Source organism: Euphorbia lathyris, chromosome 6 (assembly GCF_963576675.1).
Source record: "Euphorbia lathyris chromosome 6, ddEupLath1.1, whole genome shotgun sequence".
In the NCBI taxonomy this organism is placed as follows: domain Eukaryota; kingdom Viridiplantae; phylum Streptophyta; class Magnoliopsida; order Malpighiales; family Euphorbiaceae; genus Euphorbia; species Euphorbia lathyris.
In genome coordinates this window covers 81,875,390-81,889,174 of record NC_088915.1, presented here as the reverse complement: position 1 = coordinate 81,889,174, position 13,785 = coordinate 81,875,390, and the positions used below count along the sequence as shown (strand labels likewise).

Genomic DNA, 13,785 nt, shown 5'->3' with positions numbered 1-13,785 from the left:
TGGAATGTCCCGACGACACATATCAACCCAACTAGGATCAACCCCATAAGCACTCTTCAAAACCCCAACATGGTCTTGAGTCGAATAAGCCCGAACCTCAATATACCTCACGCCATCACCCCGGATGCTAGGCTCAACCTCCACTCGCTCATAGCCAACCTCAAGTGACATGCCTCGGCGTCATAAATCAACCCAAATTGGAGCGATCCCTTGAGTACTCTTCACAACCCAAACATGATTTTGACTTGAATATGCCCAGACTTTGCTATCACTCATTCCACTAACCCGGCTACAATGCTCAATCTCTCCTTGCCCATGGCCCACATCAAACGAAATATCCCGATGATATTTGTCAACCCATGTCATAGTGAGCCCTAGCACACACATAGTAGCTCTTCCCTCCCCTTGGGTCAACACTCTCGGAACTTCAAGACTTGCCACTTTACTAACTTGGCTATCATTCTCCAAGCCTTGAATTCCGTCAATCTTCTCAACATCTCTCGGGCGGCTATTCCCATTCATCAAAGACTTCATAAACCCCAGTCTCTTCATCACAAGATCGCTTCTCATTGACTCCTTATAGGGTTGATGCTTCTTCATCAAGCACCACATATATCCCCACACATACATAGCAATAAAGCGCAAAATAATGAGTTCCGAGTTTACCAAGTCTTGATCTCCTTCCATCCTTTCTATGTTCCCCGGGAAGCCATTCCCTTTCAATGAACAATCACCAAAGCCCACAGCAAAATCATCCCTCATGGTTCCATCATAGGGAAGGTTCTCCCTCAATATAAAGCTCCTCTTTCTCACAATAAGATCATCTCCCATAGGCTCATCATCGGGAAGGTTCTCCCTCAACATACACATCCAAGATTCCAACACAAATATCTCAACAAAGCACAAAAGGCTTCATAGAGCAACCTTCCTCCTCCTCTCTAGAGCTCAACTCACCATTTTTAGAGCTAGGTGCACTATCTCCCAGATCCCATACTATGTCTTGTGGTAGCTTTCTCAAAAGTGGAAGCCCTTTAGGAAACCCCTTAGGTGGCTCATTAAGATGCATGTGCTTGTCACCCTCGGACATCGGATCAACTTCTTCACTTCCAACTTTGCTACTCCCCTTCTCAACTTCATTCCCCTCTTGGGATTTGACTTCATTAGGAGAGTGGCTAGCTATCTCACCCATGGAACCCAAATCAAGGTGACTCAATGTCTCACCCGTTCCACCAATGCACCCATTCACATTCAACTCCCGAGTTGGACATTCTTCCAAAGTGGTCTCCATTTTCTTACTAGGAGAACTCTTCAAAGGTGTAAGGACATATCAGATTCCGCTTTTGCATATGGTGTAGGTGTTGCTTCTTCCCGCATGTGAGGCATTACAATCAAATTGCCATGGCCTACCAAGTAGCACATCACAAGCACCCATCTCCACTACATCACACATAGCTTCATCCCCATAAGCTCCAATAGCGAAAGGAACTTTACACCAATGAGTAACTTGAAGCTTTTCCACCTTGTTGACCCAACCAAGGTGGTAAGGTCTAGGATGTGGCTCGGGAACCAACCCAAACTTGCTCATGGCGGACCGACTAATGATATTCACTTGGCTTCCTCCGTTGATCACCATCTCACACTTCTTCCCACGAACTAAGCATCGAGTTCTAAATAATCGATGACGTTGGCTAGGCTCCTCTTCACTAGGCATTGGCACCCTAGTCACCAAATACACATTGTGCTCATTGCCACCATCATCAACTTCATATGTGTCTTCATACTCAACACTTCCCGACTCTTCCTCATCTTGGAACCGATTTTCTTCCCCATCATAAGCACCTTCCTTACGGTCCCACTCTACATTTTCCTCCTCATAGTCATCTCGGAACCGTCCTTCATCATGCTCATAAGTCTCTTCGTTGTAGTTCCGTTCAACCTCCTCCAACTCATCATCACAATAGAATCTACCTTCATTATCTTCATAAGGAGCCCCATGTTGATCCCACTCAACACACGGACGCCCACTCTCATCATAGTAGACCCCATCTTTGTCTTCCTCATAAGCGGCCCCATATTGGTTCCACTCAATGCGTCGATGTTTATCCTCCCCGTGGTAAAATCTACCATCTTCATCATGATCAAACTCATTTGCACTATGATAAAATTCACCATCCTCACATATTTCATCTTCGGAAGCGTGCTCTCTCTCTTCAACCTCATCCTCGAATTCGCCTTCACGATAACCACATTCCTCATGCCTTACTAGCTCATTCTCGGATTGGTTCTCCTCTTCATCAATCTCCCCTACTAACTCCTCTTCTTCATCCACGATCCGTCTTTTCCCACGATCTCTCGTTTCCTTCCACTTCCCCCTATAGTTCAAGCCGACCAACTCACGTGCCAAGCCGCTTGACTCACAAGACATGCAACCACCCAACATGGTTGATCCACCAACATCTCTCCCATCTCCATAGCCATCAATCTCCACACATAATGAAATTTCATCATTCTTCTCAAAGAGATTAATAAGCCCAATGTCATTCTCCCCTTCCTCAAGGATAATGCTTTCCATTTCCTCAAACTTACAAACAAGGTTATGCTTAAGAGGCATTTCATCAAACACTTGGGGAGCATCACTTGCTATATGGGCTTTCCCAACATCCTCACCTACAAACACTCTTTCCTCCTCATCCACATATGAATCCACATTCTCATTCACCACATCATGATCAAATAACCCATAATGAGAATCTAAATCCACTTCAACACTACAAACAACACCACAAACATCCAATCTCTTCCTAGCAATAGGACTATCCACAACTTCAATATGAGAAATTGGAAGTTTAGGATTTACCTCTTCAATGTGTAAAGGATAAAAGATTGGTGATGGATCTTTAGGAGGGACCTCCATGGTTGGTTGGGAGTGATTTCGACATTCTTGCTTGAGACCCTTTACGGATTCGGTAAGCTTCCTCGTTAGCTCGTTCATCACCCGAAAATCCTCCTTACAACTCTCATGATACCTCATCATCTTGGCTTTGAGGTTTTCCAATCCCTTGTTGATGGTTTCTTCATAGCTTGGAGATAAATTTGGTTGAACCATAGTCGAAAGAAGTCTCCGTTCAAGGAAAACGATCGGCTCTGATACCAACTGATACAAATCGGTTTTATCTGAATTCGTGACGTGTTAGTTTTAATCATAAACTAACAAAGAATAACAACTTATCTAGCTAAACTAGAAGGAGTGGATCCCAATTCATGGACTAAATCCACAGGAAATCAAAGATCCCCCATTGTTGAAGGTGAAAACCTTAACAAAGCTTCTTGAAGAAGAATTATATTTGATTGATAAAAAGTTGAAGAACAATTACAAGAAAGAGATGAATTTATATCATCTCAAAAACCCTAATTGCCTAATTACATAAAGGGTAGATTACATAATTACTTAAAGCATAAAGATAAGGGGTAAATGGGGTAAAGGTAAGTGGAGGGGGTTGGTTTGAAAGTGGGAAAGGAGCTGAGGGACCAAATGTGTAAATAACAAGGAAGCTGGAGTAAGGCACAAGTTCCTGAAAAAAGTGAAAGTACTCGAGACATGCCCAAAAGTACGCGGGACGTACTTTGGCTGATGAGCCATTCTCTAGATCAGTATCTGTTATACGCGGGACGTGCCCAAAAGTACGCGAGACGTACTTTGGCTGATGAGCTCTTCTCTGGATCAGTACTCATTCTACGCGGGACGTACCCAAAAGTACACGGGACGTACTTTGGCTGATGAACTCTTCTCCGGGTCATTCCTTTTTACACGCGGAGAGTGTTTTCTTCCACACGGAGCATGCCCCGTCCAAGCCCTACGTAAGTGACCTTCTGGGCTTTCTCCGGATCAATCTCAAGTACACGCGGAGCGTGTCCAAATACACACGAAGCGTGTCCAAATACACGTGAAGCGTGTCTGAGCTGCTATGTTGTATTGTTTTGGCCTCTTTACTCGCTTGTTGCTCGTACTTGGTCCTTCCTCCGACTTCCCTCCTCCGGACCCGATCCTAGGGAAAGATGCCCCGCATCACTTACATCACTGTCAGCTGAGCCACTGATGAGCGGATCGTAGTTCGGCTCAATAAAATATCGATCGTGTTGGCTCGATTTATAAACAAGCCGAATTTGAGCACGATTTTAAGGCTTGATTTGTAAACGGGCCGAGATTGAGAATGATGAAACTCAGATTTATACACGTGAATAGGCTCGACTATAGGTTTGTGAATGAGCTCATAAACATACTCAGGAACAAGCTCGATTACAATGTTCATGAACAAACTCATGAGCAAGCTCAGTTCGATTTTTTTTTAATAATTTTAGTATTTTTATAAAAGGAAAAATATAAAATTAATTAGTTTTGTGTGATTGTAGGTTTCAAAACTGTATAGCTTGCATAATTAATGAGTTCTTCGCGAAGAAAGTTCACGAGAATTAATGAGCTGCTCGAGAGTAACTCACGATCAGATAGTTTCTTAATAAACCGAGCTCAAAAACTGACGGGTTATGCTAAAACACTTAATAACTATTTAATTTATCATTAATCAATATATTAAAAATTCAATACTACTTAAATTATAAACACAACATAAAAAAAATTATATGGAAAATATATTTAATATTATTCAAATTCAAATATTAAGTTATTATAAATTTGATTAAAAATACACTAAATAATAATTAATTTGATTATTGTTCAAACACTCACTTTTTTTCTTTTATTAATATATTGCGGGTTCTTGGACCACTCCGTCCAAATTCTATCTCGTCCCAATTTCAATCAAAAAAATAATTAATTTGATTATGAATTGCATGAATGTAAAATTTATATAAAATATTAATTAAATAACATATACAAATATTATGATACAAAGGTAAATTTATTATTTTTATTTAAAATTAAACTATTAATTAACATAATTATAAATAGATGGACTAAATAGTTAGTTTATTAAAAAGTCATGAACTTTATATGGTTAATTAATTATAATGCGATAGTGTGAATTATCACTTCTAATCTTTATTGTTATTTTGATATTTTTTATACTAACTTATTTTGTTAAAAACATTTTTTTTTGTCTATACATTTAATTAGTTTGAGCTTCATTGGACACTTTTAACACAAATCTTCTTCAAATTAATTTTTCTTTAGTAAAATTCCAACTCTAATCTCTAATTTAAGTAAATCGGACTGATACGGATCGGTTTCGGGACGTATTAGTTTTAATCGTAAACTAACAAAGATGTTCTTCTCTAGCTTAACTAGAAGGAGTGAATCCCGGATTTTATGGACTAAATCCATAGGAATAATGAAATCCCCATTGTTGAAGGTTAAACCTTAACAAGCTTCTTGAAGAAGATTAATATTTGATTGATAAAAAGTTGAAGATTACAATAGAAAGAGATGTATTTATATCATCTCAAAACCCTAATTGCCAAATTACATAAAAGGGAAAATTACATAACTAATTAAAATATAAAGATAAGGGTAAATTGGGTTAATGGTAAAGGGGTGGCATGATTGTAAATAGGGAGTGACATGGTTGTAAATAAGGAGTGGCAGGATTGTAATTAAGAAGGAAGCTGGAGTAAGGAGCAAGTTCATTAAAATGAAGACACGTGGAGCGTGCATAATTCCAAGCCCCGCGTGTATTGGTCTCTGAACTTTCTCCGGATCATTTCTTCTTTCACGCGGAGCGTGTTTTTCCTCTACGCGGAGCGTGCCTAATCCAAGCCCCGCATAGATGACCTCCTAGACTTTTCTCCGGATCAAACCTTCAAGCACGCAGAGCGTGTTATAAACCACGCGGAGCGTGCCTGAGCTGTTGTGTGGCACTATTTTGGCCTCTTTACTCGCTTGTTGCTCGTGTTTGGTTCTTCCTCCGACTTCCCTCGTCCGGACCCACCCGATCCTAGAGGAGATTCCCCGCATCATACACTCTCTCTTAAAAAGAACTTGACCCCAAGTTGCTTGCCACGCATTGATGAGACGTGTTCGTTTTGAGCGGAACCAAGCCCTCAAATCGAACCAAGGTATTGTTCGAGATGAATTTAAGAAGTCCACTCCACATATTGCCGGATTCACCATCTCCTCATGAGCTTCTCCCCATATCTCAACTAGTGCATCACCCCGGCTTTCATCTTTCATGGTACTCATCTCCCAATCTCCACCAATATCGAATCCTCTACCAACATCGAATGGTATGTCTTGGTGAAGCTTGTCAAACCACTTCCCAATAAATGCTTGGATGGTCTTCCAACGCCCCTCACTTCGTTGAACGGACCACCATTGGATCCTCTTGATCTCCCCATCACGAACTTGAGGAATCAACACACTCTTCTTCCGCTCTTGGCCTACCTCGAATGGAATGTCCCGATGACACGTATCAACCCAACTAGGATCAATCCCATAAGCACTCTTCAAAACCCCAATGTGGCCTTGAGTCGAATATGCCCGGACCTCAATATACGTCACGTCATCAACCCGGATGCTAGGCTCAACCTCCACTCGCTCATAGCCAATCTCAAATACCATGTCCCGACACCATATATCAACCCAAATTGGAGCGATCCCTTGAGTACTCTTCATAACCCAAACATGACTTTGAATTGAATATGCCCGGACTTTGCTATCACTCATTCCACTAACTCAGCTATCATGCTTAATCTCTCCTTGCCCATAAACTCAAGCACACTTTGATTAGCTACTCCCTCACATTGGGTTAACAATCCCAGAACTTCAAAACTTGCCACTTTACTAACTTGGCCGTTACTCCCCAAGTCTTGAACTTCGTCTATCTTCTCAACATCTCTCAGGCGGCTATCCCCATTCATCAAAGACTTCATAAAACCCACTCTCTTCACCACAAGATCGCTTCTCATTAACTCCTCATAGAGTTAATGCTTCCTCAACAAGCACCATATATACCCACATACACACATGTTAATAAAGCACAACATAGTGAGTTCCGAATTTACCAAGTCTTGACTTCCTTCCATCATTTCTTTGTTCCCCGGGAAGCCATTCCCCTTCAATAAATAATCAACAAAGCCCACATTCCTCAATACAAGATCACCCCTTATGGCCTCATCATAGAAAGGACTCCCTCTCAACATAAAGCTCACATTCCCCACAACAAGATCACCTCTCATGGGCTCATCATAGGAAATGTTCTTCCTCAACATACACACCCAAGATTCCAACAAAAATATCTCAACAAAGCACAAAAGAATAAGTTCAGATTTTACCAAGTGAGTGATTCGATTCTTTTACATCTGGCATGTGTTATCAATAGGCCTCATAGAGTAACCTTGCTCCTCTCTAGAGTTCAACTCACCAAATGTAGAGCTAGGTGGATGTTAGGCATGAATATGACTGCGATAATACATTATGTTAATTATAATTTGTGTGTATTTTAGGCGAAATTTCCTAAATAAAAGGACTTATAAGTGTTTTATACAGATTTGTATTGATTAAGTAAAAAAGGGCTACTACACAGCCTGTTTTGCAACAAACCTTTAGGAGTCGAGCACCCTTTGATCCAGCGGATCTCCGCTGCGTACCTGATGACAGATAGCGACTAGACAAGTGGCAGGAGCAGCGTGGCAGTGACAGCAGACGTATGAAAGGCAGAAAAGCAACATGATGACAAGATGGATCACCCCCTTGAGTGTTCAAGGGTCAAACTAGAATTAATCATTTCCTAGTAACATAGCTATAGAAAAACAATCTTTTTGTAATATTTTGTGGTACGGCTCGTATTTCTTCCTTTATATAGATGTAGTGGAGGAAAGGAGAGGGTACCTTTTGACTTCAGATAATCGTTTTAATTAGAATTTTAGTTTCTTGGAGAGGGAGGAAGCTCTCTAAGGAAGATGACTCCATCAATGGAGATTTGTGGAATTAACTTAGGCTGTTCACTCTACACTATGAGTGAGTAGTCATTTTGAATGGGTAAGGCCAATTAGGGCCGGTTATGTAAGCCTTCTATTATCTTATTTATGAATGAATGTTGATATATTATGATGTGCTTGATAAATCTTTAACTCCATTGCTAAATGCATGTATGTTAGTGTTAGATGCATGATAGGAAACTACTTTCATCTTCACGGAACTATTTGTCAAGCATTCAGCCCCGAAACAAAGATGTCAGGAGGTTGTATCAAGGGTTTTCTTCATTGAAATGATGTTTCAATCGTAATGCAAGAAAGAACCAACTTTAGGGACGCTTGAGGTTGTAGTACGTCTTAGAATCTTAAGAACACACGAGAGTTGACTTAAGTGAGCATTAAAACAGAAACATTGACATCACTTTACTTCATTCATGAATAAATAGGATGTTTAGAGACTGAAAGTAACCTGTTCCGCTGTGCTTAACCTGTTCTGCCTTTTACCATTGTTAAGTAATCGTTTTAATCAATTAAATCATTGACTTTGCTACTGTTTAAACAACATCTCTCAATTTAAGGAATTCACACACCACGAACACCCTGTTCTACAAAGTATTTCTTATAAACTTTGGTCCTCAATCCCTGTGGATACGATACTTGACTTATCACTTTATTACTTGTATCTAGTACACTTGCTAGAGTCCATTCAGGAGACAACAAGTTTTTGGCGCCGTTGCCGGGGATTGAAAGCAACAAAGTTTATACGAACTTTTCTGTGAAACAAGGTGTTTTTAATCTGTTTGCTAAATAGTGCAGCCAGAAGGAATCTTTAGCAGTTTATGCGTAGAGCTGGACCTCCTGTTTTCCCTATCGATCTCGAATTGGAGAGAACGTGTACATGAAACAGAGCGGGAGCTCGACATGCAAGACAAAGAGAACGACAAAGAGAGAGACGAATGGCTGGAAGGGTACCACCCGAACAACCAGTTCAACCAAACCAGGAAGAAGAGGGAGAGAATAACAACCCTCCAGTCATGCGAATCAGAGATTATTGGAAACCAACTATTGAAGGACATTCATCATGCATCGTGATGCCCAACGAAGGGAACAACATGTTCAAGGTGAAAGCATCTATGATACAAATGTTGCAAGCTACCGTACAGTTCAATGGATACTAGTCGGAAGATCCAAATGGGCATATCCTTGAATTTATCACGCTGTGCAACACTTTCAGATCAAACAGGGGCATTTCTGACGACGTAATCAGACTAAAGCTATTTCCTTTTTCTCTAAGAGATAAAGCGAAGAACTGGTTGAAAAACTTGCAACCAGGAACGATCACTACTTGGGAAGAAATGGCTAGCGCTTTCTTAATGAAATATTTTCCACCGAGACAAGCCATTAAGCTCAGAAACGAGGTTTCCCATTTCGTAGAAGAAGAGGATGAATCCTTAGTCGAGGCATGGGAAAGGTACAAGGAACTACTCAGGAGAGTACCAAATCATGGCATCCCTATGTGGATGCAGATGTAGAACTTTTACAATGGGGTAACCAACATTTATAAAATCCAGATCGAGTCCATTGCCAATGGAAACCCCGAAGATCTGGAACCACAAGCCTTGTACGAACTTATTGAGAGAGTAGTAAGCACAAGTTATAAATGGCACTCCGCCAGAAGTGAAGGAAAAAGAGCGGGAAATGAAGATGTTGTGTCAAAATTGACAAGCCAGGTAGAACAGCTTGCTAGATAGCTCGGCAAGATAAATGTGTCCTCAATCCACAACGAACCACCATTCAATGACATTTGTGATTTTTGTGGAGGCCTTCATTTCAACATCAACTGTCCCGGAGTTAAGCAGGGAAAGGGTGCACATGCAGAATGTGATTATGCAGGGTATAATCAGAGGAATCCACCTAACCCGTATTCTAACACGTATAACCCTGCCACAAGAAATCATCCGAATTTCGGATGGACAGGCTAGCCCAACCAGCAGGAACAACTGAGATATCAACAATAGCAAGGAGGACACTACCAGAGGCAACCTCAGCAGCATTATAAACAACCTGTTCCACCAAAAGAAGATGTAGAGCCAGACATGAAGACGATGATGATGCAGTTCATGAAACAGACACAAGCATCAATTAAAAATCTGGAAACACAAGTCCATCAATTAGCTGCATCTACGTCAAAAGGGAAGGGAATAATGCCAAGCAACACAGAACCAAACCCAAAGGGCGATGTCATGGCAATCACCCTGAGATCTGGTAAGCAAACTCAACCAACTTTATCTATTGATGAAAATGCTGAATGCGCAGAAACATCCGAAGAAACTGAAGGAGATCAGGAACAAACTGTTCCTAGTCAAGAAGAAACCAGGCAGACAAAGTCTACCAATGAGAAGGATCAGGGGGAACGCGGAAAGATGTACAAGCCACCTCCACCGTATGTTCCGCCAGTGCCATATCCAACGCGGTTGATCAACAAAAAGCTAGAAGAACAGAATTCTAAGGTGTTAGACACCTTAAGGAAGTTGCACATCAACATTCCGTTCGTAGAAGCACTTGCACAAATGTCGTCGTATGCAAAATTCTTGAAAGATCTCCTGTCAAACAAGAAAAAGCTGGAAAACATATCAATGATCCAACTCAACCGGGATTGTTCTTCAATACTCCAAAACAAGCAGCAACTACCAAAAAAGCTAAAAGATCCAGGGAGTTTTTTTATTCCTTGTTCAATTGGAAAGCTAAATATTGAAAATGCACTATGTGACCTAGGAGCTAGCATAAACCTAATGCCTAATTCTGTATATGCTAAACTTGGATTAGGAGAACCCCAACCTACTCGTATGTCAATTCAGTTAGCCGATCAATCAGTATGTTATCCTAGGGGAGTTGTAGAAGATGTGTTGGTCAAAGTAGGGAAATTCATATTGCCTGTTGATTTTATCATAATGGACATAGATGAGGACCTGCATGTTCCAATTATTCTAGGAAGACCCTTTTTAGCGACAGGAAATGCATTGATAGACGTGGGAGAGGGACAACTATTCTTGAGGATTAATGGGGAGGGAGTCATTTTCAAAATGAACGAGGCGATGAGACGAGCTAACAATAATGATGACACATGTTGTTTCTTAGATGAGTTTCAAAGTCTTTCTACTTTGCAGGAACAGGACACTCTGGAGACTCTATTGGGAGAAGAGGTGAACTTATGTGAAGGAACAAGCTGTTCCATTGAATCCAACTTACCTACACCTTCTTTCGATCCTGCCGTTCCCACTCATCAAGAACCACCGGAGATACCAACTGTGCCATTATCTAAACCAGAATTGAAACCGTTACCTGCACACCTCGAGCATGCCTTCCTGGAACCTCCCAGCGGAAGTCCAGTTATTATATCTTCAAAGTTAACTCCTGATCAGAAAGCTCAACTTATGGAGGTATTGCGAAGGAACAAGGAGGCAATCGCATGGAAAATTGATGACAGCAAAGGGATCAGTCCAACAGTCTGTGTCCACAGAATTTTGATGGAGAAGGATCACAAGCCGTCTGTCCAGCCACAGCGCAAATTGAACCCCCACATGAAAGAGGTCGTGCGAAAGGAGGTGATCAAGCTGCTGGATGCCGGCATTATTTACCCAATTTCTGATAGTGTGTGGACCAGCCCTGTTCACGTTGTACCAAAGAAGGGAGGAACAACCGTGGTACTCAACGAGAAAGACGAGTTGGTCCCTACGAGAACCATAACAGGATGGCAAGTTTGTGTGGATTAGCGAAAGCTCAACAAAGCCATAAGGAAGGATCACTTTCCTTTGCCCTTCATTGACGAGATGTTAGAACGGTTAGCGGGGTATGCATTCTATTGTTTCCTTGACGGTTACTCGGGGTACAATCAGATTGCAATTCACCGTGAGGATCAGGAAAAGATGGTGTTCATATGTCCATACGGGACCTATGCCTATAGGGGCATGTCGTTCGGGCTGTGCAACGCTCTAGCCACGTTTCAAAGATGCATGATGTCTATATTTCATGATATGGTGGAGCGAACTGTAGAAATATTCATGGACGACTTCTCTGTTTATGGAAACTCTTTTTAGAGCTGTCTAAACAACCTCGAGGCCGTGCTTGTGCGATGCAAGGAGACCCACTTGGTCTTGAATTGGGAGAAATGCCACTTCATGGTTACAGGTGGAGTTGTTATCGGGCATAAAATTTCAGAAAAGGGGATGGAAGTGGACAAAGCTAAGGTGGAAGTGATAGAAAAGCTGGCTGTTCCGACCAGTGTAAAAGATGTGCGAAGTTTTCTGGGGCACGCAGGATTTTACCACCGGTTTATCAAAGATTTTTTAAAGATTGCGCTGCCCTTATCAGCATTGCTTCATAAAGATGCGGAATTTTCTTTTGATGCAAGCTGTTTAAATGCCTTCGAACTGTTGAAAGGCAAGCTGATCAACTCGCCTATACTGGCAGGACCCGACTGGGAACAGCCTTTTGAGATGATGTGTGACGCAAGCGATACATGTGTGGGAGCTGTTCTGGGGCAGAGGGTTGAGAAGAAATTTCGGCTTATCTATTATGCAAGCAAAACATTGACCGAGACCCAGCAGAATTACACCAGACTGAGAAGGAACTCCTCGCAGTTGTGTATGCTTTCGACAAATTTCGCCCCTACTTGGTGCTGTCAAAAGTCATTGTTCACACAGACCATGCTGCAGTACGCTATCTTTTCGCAAAGAAGGATGCAAAGCCAAGATTGATATGATGACTACTCTTACTTCAAGAGTTCGATCTCGAAATTAAGGATAAGAAGGGAACAGAGAATGTGACAGCTGATCATTTGTCAAGAATTTCTCACCAAAGCAGCCAGGAACAACCAAAATTTTTGGAGAGTTTTCCAGACGAGCGTTTATACGCCGTGCAGCCTATGCCATGGTTTGCCGACATTGCTAACTATCTAGCAAGTTCGCTTAAACCTCACAACCTGTCCACTAATCAAAGGAGGAAGTTTTATGCTGAAATTAAATATTATTTTTGGGAAGAACCCTATCTTTTCAGGTTGTGCGCAGACCAAATTATTCGCAGATGTATATCTCAAGAGGAGGGACAGGCTGTTCTAAGCCATTGTCATGACCGGGAAGCTAGAGGGCATCATAGCGCCAGCAGAACTGCAGCCAAAGTACTTCAATCAGGTTTTTTTTGGCCAACACTTTTTAAAGATGCCAATCTGTTCGTTCGCACTTGCAATGAGTGCCAACGAACAGGTAATATCTCAGCTAGAATTGCCATGCCCCTCAATAACATAGTTGTTTGTGAAATTTTTGATATATGGGGCATAGATTTTATGGGACCATTCCCTACATCTTTTGGGCATAAATATATCTTAGTAGCTATTGACTATGTGAGCAAGTGGGTTGAAGTCATGGCTAGCCCCACCAATGACGCCCGTGTGGTTATAAAGTTCCTGAAAAGGCTGTTTGCCAGATTCGGTGTCCCACGAGTGATCATTAGTGATCAAGGAACCCATTTTTGCAACGTAAAATTGAAAAGATGTTGGGCAAGCTTGGAGTCTCTCATAGAATTGCCACACCTTACCATCCACAAACAAGTGGACAGGTTGAGATTTCGAATCGTGAAATCAAAAGAATTTTAGAGAAAACTGTTGGCAATTCTAGGAAGGACTGGGCAAACAAGCTTGACGATGCTCTTTGGGCGTATAGAACATCTTATAAAACACCCATTGGGATGTCCCCGTTTAGATTGCTGTACGGCAAGTCTTGTCACTTGCCGGTTGAAATGGAACACAGGGCCTTTTGGGCATTAACCTTCTTAAATTTTGAGCAACAGGCTGTGGGAGACCAA

At 41.6% G+C, this 13,785-nt stretch overlaps 1 non-coding gene across 1 annotated transcript; it reads right to left on the bottom strand.

The window, feature by feature from the left end:
- Window positions 1-9,329: 9,329 nt before the first annotated feature.
- LOC136234322 (small nucleolar RNA R71) lies at window positions 9,330-9,436 on the bottom strand. The gene has a single exon (XR_010691211.1). It is a non-coding gene; the product is annotated as a small nucleolar RNA R71 (small nucleolar RNA).
- Between the last annotated feature and the right edge of the window lie 4,349 nt (window positions 9,437-13,785).